Genomic DNA, 12444 nt, shown 5'->3' on the forward strand with positions numbered 1-12444 from the left:
CCTGGGAGGAAATGTTGTCTTTGGGGAAATAGCAAAATTGTGTGACTACATTAAAGTCAACACTATTTATCTTCACCCCTTGTCCTAGGGGCTGACAAAGGGACACCACTGTTAGGCCCAACCCCCCTGCACAGCTGTAATGGAAAGGAGGCAGGGACTTGTACTTTCAAGTGTCAGACCTTTTGTGCCTGACTACTAGTTTATGAGGCTGATGTCAAGCATTGCAGTCAATGAAGTCTTTGTCCTAGGTGTACAGGGCAGGACAGTGGAAAAACTGCCCCCTCTTATATCCCAGACCCATCCATCTTCCCCTCCCCCTGCTTCTCAACTTTTCCATCTCTTGAGCCGACAGAGAGAGGATCCCTCCTGGGTTAATGTACTGGAAAATTGCTCTGCATGTTTATGAGGGGGTCCCTTCCAAATGAAAGAGAAAAGGAAAGGGGGGGAAAAACGGGGAAGAAGAGTCGTTTTTCCCACTGAACTCATTGGCCTTATGCTTGTGGGTCTGACCCTGATTAAGAAAATCTCAATGCCTTGCTAGCAGGTTTATTGTCAAGTTTGGCAGAACGCACTTCCGATTGAATTTTTTTTATTATTTATAATCACAAAGTGGTTTTGAACAGCTCTTATCAGCCATCCCACCACCAACTACACACACACACACACGCACACACACAAGCCCTTACCTTTGAAAGACATCCTATCCATGCTCATCCAGTTTGCTTCAGAACAATCTATTCTGCTCTTCAGAGCTGATTTCCCCAAGGCAATCCCCTCTAAATAGCAGACACGTTATTTTCATACAGTTACACAGAAGGTTGGACTATGGGAACTTTGCTGTGGACATGGAGCCCAAAAGAGGCTGCCTTCCCTGATATCACACATTTGCTTATTTTAACTTTTTTTCCCCTAGCTAACATCAATATCCTCTATCTCCAATCTCTTCCCCCAACTCCGGAATTTTATTCCATTCACGAAAAGCTTTAGGCTACCACAAACTCGAGGAAAATGTTAAAGCATAACAACACACCAATGACGCCTGTGCCTGGTTGCAGTGGCACTGAGGGATTTTTTTTTTTTCCAAAACCCAATGGAGTCCTTCCAGAAATATCTGAAGAAAAATGATGGGAAATACAAACACCAAAATCTGGATAATTGTAACTCAGGCCAAATGTGCACTGGGGAAGCCAACAGACACATGGCCCACATTCTTCAGAAGAAAGAAGAAAAAGAATTTGCACCTTGGTGCATTTTCTTTTTCCTCCAACCCGTTTTCCAGAAATTGCTTTATGCTTCCATTGATCATTACTTAGGCCAGAGAAATTGAAGGTGGGGGAGAGTGACACATAAGAGTTCCAATTCTTTGGTGTTTGGAGGAGAAAAACTAGTTTGTTTGTTTTTTTTTAAGGGAAAATTGTGGAAAGGACATGAAAGTGACTTAAAGAAAAAAAGGTTAATAAAAGAGTGGAATCAAAGTTTACCTCAACCTACCCTCAGTTGTGAGTTTTGTCCTCAGTTTGAATTTCAGACACCAATCTCTGCAACAAATACTAGAGGACATTACAATTTCTGGGTAACTTTATTCTATGGTGTCAAAAGTTGAAAAGTTTCTGTGAAATGATTCGATTCGGGCATGTAAAAATTCTCTGGGTTGTTGTTGTTGTTACATTCTGTTTGCTTTGTTTATCTTTCCCATTCCATATTTTCCCCCAATACAAATCTTTCTTTTCTGCAGCTTTAAAATATCCCACTGATCATTGTGGGGTTCATTTAAATATTTAACAAGATGATAAAAGAGAATTGGGGTGAAGCTGACAATCATGCCCAGGCAAGGGGGTCATTAAGTCTCAAACAAATGTTAATAGGAACCCCTAATCTCTTAGCCTGTCCCTTTCTGTAGAAGAAGGTCAGAAGTGGTTGGTCCTCATGCCTATTTCCTAAAGACCCTTAACAAGCAGATGTTACTGTAACACGCTCAGGGAATCAAGCATAAATATGACCCCTGCCCCTGGCTGTCAGCTGATCCACTGAGTCTCTTAGAAATATACTCTTAACTTTTCTAAATTCCCACTCTTTCCCACCATCCCCCCCCGCCCGGCTGGGCGCCCCTGCCTCCGATTTCTATGCCTGTGGCTCCTGCCCTGTCGCTTGCACAGTTGCGCTCAGTGTGACCTTTCTCTTCACGGAGGTCAAAGGCCTGAGACCTCAGGCCAGCCTCTTTTCTTGCTAAAGGCCAGCTGATGAATCATTCCCAACTTGAAGGGAACAGAGGAAAGGGGAGGGCTCCACAAGCCTTTTGAGAGAAACAACTGTGGCCTATACATCAGCATTTACACTGTTCTGACACTTTCAAAACTCACGTTCCTCTCTGGGAACCACGGAAAGAAGGGACCAGAGGAGGGGACAGAGAGGTCTCACTGACCGGGATGGAATAAATAAGAACGAAAGACCAAGAACATGAGGCGAGGCTTCAGGACTGCGTACTGGGAGACTATCCAGAAAAAAAGAGAGAAAGAGAGGGAGGAGAAAAATGAGAGCACTCTTACACACACACACACACACACACACACAAATTCTCACACTCCCCAGATTTCAGTGAGATCGGAGTCACTTTGCACAAAACCATAGAAAAAGAGAACAGGTGTGTGCTTTTTCCCACTGACTTGAGAATCTGGTCAACAGGACTTTGCTGAACGATTCAGAATTATCTTATTATTTAGAAAAGTATAAATGGTCTAATGTTTAAAAAATAAATGATATGTTTCTTTTTAAGGCAACCCCACATGAGTTTGGGAGGGAGGGATGGGTTTGGAAGCTGGAATACCTGCCTAAAATACCTAAAAGCTATTTCATTTTTCACTGCCCTATTCTTGTTTTCACTTTTCCTCTGTAAGCAGTATGTATTTTACCTGAGGTCATTCAGGAAGTCTTTGGTAGCCTTATAGGAAGGCTAAGGTTTGGAAATATCCCTGAAGGCCATGAAATGCTGGAGGTAGGACTGACCCAGCTGACTCTTAGGACCCCCACCAAAAGAAAGGAACCCAAAGGTGGTTCCTAAAGGGGAGCTCTATGGGAACAGCACTGCTTAGACTGGGGTCCCCCCAACATACAGGTCTTCAAAGAATTAACTGGTGTGATTCTCTTAAACCATGTCAAGAAATTCAAAGAGTAACTCCGGAACAAGCTATGGCACCTGACATAAAGTGTGTTCAGAAAAACATTTGATACAATTTCTCTTTATCAAAGCTTTTATTTTTTTATTTTTTAAAAAGATTTTATTTAAGAGAGAGAGAGAAAGTGAGAGAGAGAGCATGGGGGGTGGAGGGGCAGAGGGAGAGGGAGAAGCAGACACCCCACTGAGCAAGGAGCCTGATGTGGGGCTCGATCCCAGGACCCTGGGATCAGACCTGAGCTGAAGGCACACGCTTAACCAACTGAACCACCCAGGTGCCCTATCAAAGCTTTTAAAAAATGGCCTCACATCAGCCTTTGTCAACATCAAATTTCTCAAATTAATGTTTTCATTAAAATACAAAATAAAAAAAAAAAAACAGGAATGGTATTTCCATCTTTGCTTAGAAGCACGTTAATGTGTATAAATATGCTCTTGCTCGCTTGTTTACTTTCTCCTTTCTTCCCTTTTGGTTCTTTTCTTATATCTCTTCTCCTCTTTTTTGGCAGGGAATGCAGGGATTGACAAAAGGCTGGGGATATTGTTTTCCAGTTCGTAACAGATAAAAAATATAAAATGAGAAAGTGAGGGAGCTAGTTAAGCTTGGAGTGTCTATTACTGGACAAGGCAGCCCAAGATGGCACCTCATCTCTGTTCCTACTGAAACTTCACATTGTCTCCATCTGAACTCTTAGGAATTCACCTCCAAACATCAGACTGCTAAAGATTACATTCCCTTACTTCTCTGATGGCTCTTTACATGGAAATGTTGACTAACTCAGGAGTTCCCAAACTTGACTGATCTCCAGAAACACTTGAATATCCTTAAAATATGCAGATTCCTGGGCCAAATCCCATTTTTGTTAAATAAGAATGTGGATTTTTCTAGGGAATAGGTGTATATAATACATGATCCAGGTGATTCTTACCAGTCAGCTAAGTTTAATTCCCCTTCCCTGAAGAACAGCACACTGTTAAATTGCATAGCCATGACTGCAGAATGATACGTTCTTTCTCAGGGTAGAATAAGTTTTCCCTTCCTTATATTTGGCTGAACTTCCTGGAGCCACAAGGTAAGGACTGAATTACCAATTAGGGCTTCCACAGTTAGCTCAAATCCTCACACAGGATTTCTATTCCTCTAACTCCAAGAGGTTTCTTTGATGCAATACAGAAAATAAAGATCCAATCATATCTCCCCTCTTCTTGGGTCTAAAGAGCTGACTGGGGACAAATTCCTACTTTTCTTCATGGTTCTCCCTTCTGCCAAAGAAGAAAAACTCCAGAAAATAATGTCTCCTCAGACTAATAAGCCAGCTATTTTCACCAAGATGCTCCCACTGACAGGGATGACTAACAGGACCACTGTTTTAGACCGGTCCGCCAAAAATCCATTCCCTAAAGACCCATGCCTGTGATTTTCCTAAGTCAACTGATTAAACACAAACTTTTTAAAGGCTCTTACCATTAGACATATTCTCCACTGCATTTTGCTGAAAGAACACCACTGTTTTACCTTTCTTTCTCTTAAGCAAAGGTGGTCCCATTCAGGTGTCCTGACCCAAAGTTCCAATCTCCGTCAATATATGCCATGGCTCTGCCTCTTTTCTCTGGCTTTTTTTTTTTTCTCTTGTCCCTTCTGCCTCCATAGTTTCTCTAAAATCTCCTAACTTGACATGATTCTCACCCTGCTATTATTATTGAATCCTCCCCCCCGCAGAAGTTAAAGGACTATCATATCTTAAACTCTATATTTAACTACATCATATAGCTGATCATTTATGTACTTACTCAACAACAACACACAAAAAAATCACACAGTGCCTGTTAGTTATTGTAAGGGATACAGAGAGAGATATAACATAAGCTTATCTGAAAAGGGTTCTCATGCTTCTAGAGTAGATCAGGCAGCAAGCAGATGAATATAAAACAGGACAATAAATATTAATATAATGAGTAATACCAAATATTTAAAATGACAATGATACAAATTCTCCACAATCCTTTCCAGAAAAATGAAGCAGAGGGAACACTTTCCTCTTCATTCTATGGTGTCAAAATTATCCTAATTAGGTAATTATCCTAGTACCAAAACCAGATAAAGATACTACAATGTAGGAAAACTATAGACCAGTATCTCTCATGAAAATGGGCATAAAAATCTCAGCAATATACTAGCAAATAAAATCCAATAATGTATTAAAGTAATTATACACTACAACCAAGTGGGATTTATTCTAGGTATGCAAGTCTGGTTCAACATTCAAAACTCAATCAATGCAATTTATGACATCAATCAGCTAAAAAAGGAAAATCAAGGTCCTATCAACTGGTTGAGAAAGATCTTTTTACTAAATCTACATGAAAACTAGATAAAAACTCTCAGTAAACTAGGATTAGAAGGAAATTCTCTTAACTTAATAAAAATACATCTATAAAAATTTACAATTAACATCACATTTCCTGGTGTGAGACTAAATACATTCCTCTTAAGATCAGAATAAGAGAAAAATATTCTCTCTCACTACTCCTACTTAACTTCATACTAGAAGTCCTAGCTAGTGCAATACAACAAGGAAAAGAAATAAATAGTATACAATAGGAAAGGAAGAAATAAAAGTGCTTTTACTTGTAGATGACAGGAGCGTCTGTGTATAAAATTGCAAAGAATTTAAAAAAAAAAAAAAAAAAACAAGAAACTCCAAGGGCTAATAAGTGAGGATAGCAAGATTACAAGGTAATAGGTTATCATGGTCAATACACAAAAGTCAATTTCTTTCCTATATATTAACAATAAATAATCAAATTTGAAATTGTATATATATATTACAGGTATATGTAATATATATATACATACCATTTACAATAGCACCATAACAACAGAAAAGAAAAAAAATACTTAAGTTAAAGAAATAGTCACAGGATCTATATATGAATGACAAAACATCATAAATCAAAGAAGGGGTGCCTGGGTGGCTCAGTCAGTTAAGTGTCTGCCTTCAGCTCAGGTCATGATCCCAGGGTTCTGGGATTGAGTCCCGCATTAGGCTCCCCACTCAAAAGGGAGTCTTCTTCTCCCTCACCCTTCCCCCTGCTTGTGCTCGCGTTCTCTCTCTCAAATAAATAAATGAAATCTTTAAAAAAAAAAGAAATCAAGGAAGATCTAAATAAGTGTAACGATATTACATGTCCATGGATGGAAGATTCTACCCAGTTTGATCTAGAGATTCCACACATCCCAGGCAACAATCAAAATCCCAGCAAATGATTTTATAGATATTGACAAACTGCTTCTAAAGTTTATATGGAAAGGCAAGGACCAACACAACGATAAAACACAATAACCAGCACAATTCTGAAGAAGAAAAACAAAGTTAGAGGACTCATACTATCTAACTTCCCAACTTAATATAATGCTACATATTCAAGAGAGCATGGTACTGGTGAATGAAATAGATACACAGCTTGATGTACAATAGAAAACCCAGAAACAGACCCATACAAATATAGTCAACTGATTTTTTGACAAAGGTGCAGAGAAAATTCGATGGAGAAAGGATGATTTTTTTCAACAAATGGCATGAGATTAATTGGAAGTCTACATACCAAAAAAAAAAAAAAAAAAAAAAAAAGTAGACAAATCTCCCATGCAAAAGAATTCCAAAAATACGTGATGTTCCACTCTCAACAAGGAGAATCATAACTCTCCACACTTTTAGCATTTACTGTGCATACAGATTTCCTTCCTAAGAGTACAGTGTGGAAAGAAGGGAAAAACAATAACTTCACATTAGAGAAACCTAACGAGTCCATCTCATTGATAAGAAGAGATGACAATGTCACTTATCCTTTGTTGTCTTCTTCCCCAAAACCTATAACACCAGTTTAATCATAAGGAAAAAAAAAAATCTGACAAATCCCAACTGAAAGGCATTCTGTAAAATATCTGACCAGTATTCCTCAAACTTATAAGGTCATTAGACTGAAGAAAATCTAAGAAAATTACCATAGCCTGATATAAAAAGGATATTAGGGAAAATATTCTGAAAATCTAATAAAAAGTAATTTTAGCTAATAATAATGTATCAATATTGGTTCATTAAGTGTGACAAATTTACCAAAGGAAGGTAACCGGTAAGTCATAGGGGAAACTGGGTGCAGGGTACATGGGAACTCTCTACACTATCTTTTCATTTTTTCCATAAATTTCTATTCTAAATATTAAAAGAAAATTGATGAGGATGCACTCTCTCCAAGCAAGAGATTAAATTAATGTGTGCTTTTTCCCTTGGCTAATCTTGTGAAACACCCAATTTATTTTTTTCTCTACTGACTTAATAAAAAAATTAATTTCTAAAAAACGTATTAATAGCCTGACCCTTAGCTGTGGTTACCCAATCAAGATATTATTCATGAAAGGGACTTCCTGAACAGTCAGCTGATTTCCTAACTGATATCTTCCTTATTTTTATTCAGAAAATCCTGCATGAAGTTTTTCTTCTTCAAGAGATTCTATTTTTTATTATAACCAAAATGAGGGAAGTTGGAATTCAAACACACTACCTTTACTAATTAAAAACTCAATTGCCAAGGGCACCTGGCTGGCTCAGTCAACAGAACATGTGACTTTTGATCTTGGGGTCATGAATTCGAGCCCTATTTGGGAGTAGAATTTACTTAAAAAAAAAAGTTTAAAATGCCTCAATGACACATTAAAAAATAAAAAAAAAAAGAAAAGAGAAATGTTATAAACAAATAAGAAAGCATGATTGCACTGTATCTAGTCTTTTTTGTGTCCATTACCCCTTTTCTGGAATAACACAGAGTATTACCAGGAGCTGTACTGGAGGTGAGAAATTTTCATCAACTCACTCTGGTCATTGGAAATTTTTCCATTCACTAATAACCCAGAAAATAAATTTATTCATTCAAAACAACTTCCTGAACACTCATTATGATCAGAGCACTGTAGTTTGATCCTGGTATTAAAAAAAATTGAACCTGACAAATGTCTTGATCTCAAAGAGTTCTTGAGTATAATGCACTCATATATGCACAGAAGAAGAGACCAAACCCAGGTCTAAAGGAAGTGATGAGCCTGGAGGCTGAGGGGCTCTTTGCTCTTTGGGGAAGCTGAGGAGGGGTGAGTATAGAAGAGGGCTCTCAAACTGTATTATGTCACCCTTACTTCACACAGTGCTCAACTCCTCCTTAGCTGTAACAATATACTTTGTGCTCATGAATCTTCCCAGAAATTTGCCTGGCTTTTCTTCTCCTGGTTTGGGCTATAATGATGCCAAGGATCACCTAAAGGAGCTCTTGGTCCTCAGACAGCAGTGATGATCAAAGACATCCATTTATTTTCTTAGTTCTGTTTTTTTCTTTTTCTACAGGTATATCTTCTGAATGATAAATGTAAATACACTCTTTTTTCAAGACACTGATGAGATTTCTTGCATTATTAATTAATTATTTTTTTTATTTTTTAGCAGAGTAGGGGGGTGTACAGAGGGAGAGGGAGAGAGAGAATCTTAAGCCAGCTCCATGCCCAGCCTGGAGCCCCACACAGGGCTCAATCTCACAACCTTGAGATCATGACCCGAGCCAAAATCAGGAGTCGGACATTCAACCAACTGAACCATCCAGGCCCCCCTTGTATTATTAACTTATTAAATAAAAATGTTCTTAGAGGTAATATGTACATTTTTTAAAAAAAGTTTATACCTGCTGACACAACTAAGAGATCTAAAAAAATATCCTCTGGAATCAAAGGTAAAAATACAACAAGAAAACTTGATAATCATAAAAATATTTTTAAGGCCTAAATTTTCAACATGAAGAAATTAATTATATTATTGTTAGGCTATATCGAGAAGCCCATAATAATCTTGTTTTCAAAGAATATTTAAGAGGTGATATTCCAAGACATGATGTTAAGTGGAAACAGGAACCATGTACACTTTAACTTCACATGTGCGCACATGCACACATACACACACACAAATATAGCAGAAGAAAATGCACAAATAACTGAACAATGGTTCGATGGGTAACGAGCAAATTTTTATCTCAGATTTTCACAGGTAACATATTTTCTAAACCTTTTCTCTTGAACAAGAACAACCTTGAATTTACCCCATAATAAAAATTTTACGTACTTCTAAAAAACGTACTTGTTATGCTTTTAAAAATCACATTTACTCAAAAGAAAGTAATTATCAACATTAGGACTCTCCTATGTACTTGCTGATATCACAAATCATTTTGTCAATCTACAATGGAGAAACTAATGTTTGGAGAAAATAGCATTTTATGTTTTTAAAACTATGATCCCTGCTCCATTTCATGGGTAGCATTGCTCATGAGGGCCAAACGTGGTGAACATGTCAGTTGTTTCGAAGAGCAAAACCCTACATATTATTATTATTATTATCATTGTACACGCACTGTAGGTGGAGACGCTAATGTACTTCTGCATGCATTCTTAACCAATCAGATTTACATATTTATTATGCATTCTAATTAAATTACCCACCTCACTGATTAATTTCAATGGATTTTCCTACTTTCATGGGAAGCATTAAAATAAAATGCTACCCTGTTTCGATTTTTGATTAGCTTCCTTTCAGGTTGCAGCAGACTTCAATGAATGGAAGACAAATAAAAAGATGGGCAAGGTTTTTTGTTTTGTTTTGTTTTGTTTTTTTCACAAATCTTCAGGCCTGACAAAATCGCTTTGGAAAAAAAAGTTCTACTTTGTCACGGTCCTTCCTTCTGTTGCCTCATACCCTAGCCAAAGTTCACGCACTTTCTTTGATGTGCTCTTTAGAGCAAATCTGAAGTGAGACATTATTTAGAAGAGGACACTAATAAGAAGATATTTGCCAGTGAAAATCATTTCCAGGGCATAGAAACCCCACCCACAAGCAAGACTCTTGCTAATCGGGAGCCCTTAGGGAAGAAGGGACAAGGACTCTGAGCCTCTCTGCAGAGGGGCCTTAACAGCTACCAGCTACAGCTACCAGACCCAGCCCATTGCATGGGTGGTTCAGTGGTAGAATTCTCGTCAGACCCAGCCCATTGAACACAGTTGGTTGGACTATCACATCAGAATCAGTAACAGAACTGGGAACCTGTTTTTCAAGCTGATTATTATACACATAATACTCATTAATAAATTCTTCCATTCTTCCAGAATGTACTTTCACATGGACATTTATTTCATCTGTCAAAGGTTGGATTATCTCCATTTTCCAGTTGAAGTATTTGAACTGACACAAGCCGAAAATGACAGGACATGGGATTCATACCCAGGTTTGTTTGACCTCAAAGCCTTTAATCTTTCCTGTATAGTTGAGTTTCCCATTGAAATCATCTTCATGGTGGTGGGGGGGGGGGCGGGGCTGGGTGAGCGGCAGGGAAAGGGATGCAGTACAGTGGAAGGTATGCGTACGAGTCGAACTGCACTGAGAGATCAAGAGTGAAGAATGTGGTTTTTAGCATATATGTTGTGGGGTCCAAAAGTTTTCTCAAATTGTGCCTGGGAAAATGAGAATTTCCAAGCTGCGTTTTAGGTAGCTGTGTGTAGAATTGCTTAGAGAAGTGAGGGTTTGTGGATTCAATTAAGAGATTAGTCTGAACAGTAGAGCAATCATGCGGATCCAAACCCGAGTCATCTTGATGGGAAGAAAAAGCTCATGACAAATGAAAACAAGTTACCAAGGTGTTACTGATGGGAATCAGTGACAAAGTAAATATCGGGGCTAAGAGATATGTAGGGAACAAAGAGGACCTCTGAGACTACAAACCCATGAAACAGAGGTGAAAATATTCCAAGATTAGAAAACCAAGAAGTTCCAGCAGAGAGGTCATACTGCTTTTTGGGACCAAGATTGAACACCTTAAAAAATTACAACTAAGAACTAACATAGAGATCAATGAGCTCTAGAATCCTTTGATATGATCTTGGTCATTTTCTATAATGATGCTGATTTGGGAGTGGGTGGATATAACCACAGTCATTAGAAGAAAACTCAACCATGGCTAAGAATAGTTCTAGGCTCATGGTGGGATTAAGCAAGAAAGGGACGCTTCGTACTTAACAGTTGGATATAGTCATGGGAAATGGTCAATACTTGGGAAAGAACATAGAGAAGCAAATCCTTGGGGATGTAAAATAGGATCAATGAAATTCCTTGGTGCTACATTTTTAAAACCCCAAGAGGAAAATGAGATAGACAGATGGTTCTTTAAAGCTTAGGATAAACTTTCTTTTTTCATCTAAGAAAGAAAAACTACACTTGCCCTTAATTTACCCTCAATAAATCCATAAATAGAATGATGCATGCCTTTTACTTAAGTAACATGGTAATATTTAAATTTTCATTTCTTGATTTATCATCCTACTACAACAAACACATCAATTCATCTGACATTGTTTCCTAACTCATCTGAACAAAATGTATAAGAAAATACCTTGGTGAGTCAAATTTTTTCCCAGTAATAATGAACAGTGTTTCTTGATAACTCTGTGTTTGTGTATGTATTTCTCTTAAGCAGAAACATAAAACCTTAGCAGTCAGTAAATATGATATATGCAGAAGCTTCCTCGTACAGATTGGACTGACTCACAGCATCAGAATATGGAGCATTTCAAAAGCATTAACTCCTGAAGTTGGTGTAGAGTTAAAAAAAAAAAATTCTCTGTTTTATCAAGCCTACAGAATCCAACTCAATAAGAAGCTCATAAAACAAATGAAAATTTAAAAATAGGGACTGTATCTTCCCAGAGTAAGCAAAGCACTGCATGAATACTGCATATACCTCAAAAGTGCTGGCAGGTTCTATTTCTGTACATTTGCATTCATGGATTACTAAATTCACACTACATTTGTTCAACATATGACCATTTGCCCTATGCTTATGCGTAGATGCTTTTCTTTGAAGAGTATCTCTTTAGCCAGTTGATAATCCAGTCACTCCTTCTCATGGAATTTGTGATATTCAGACACTTACTAGTTTATTTAAATTCATTTACTCTGTAAAAACACTAACTCAATGAGTATTTATTGGGCACACGTTATGCGAAGCACATCAGACAAATTAATCTCTTAGAAGACTTACCTGGTTGTTTGACCAAACTCACTGGAGGGATTTGTAAAAATGGTTAAACTAATTATGTGTGTAGAAACAGCAACGTAATCAATATCTGAAAAGACCTGGATGTTTAATGTCAGTGGACATAATGATCTGGGAGTTTTATCCAGATGATC

This window comes from Halichoerus grypus, chromosome 8, assembly GCF_964656455.1.
Source record: "Halichoerus grypus chromosome 8, mHalGry1.hap1.1, whole genome shotgun sequence".
NCBI classification, from domain to species: Eukaryota; Metazoa; Chordata; class Mammalia; order Carnivora; family Phocidae; genus Halichoerus; species Halichoerus grypus.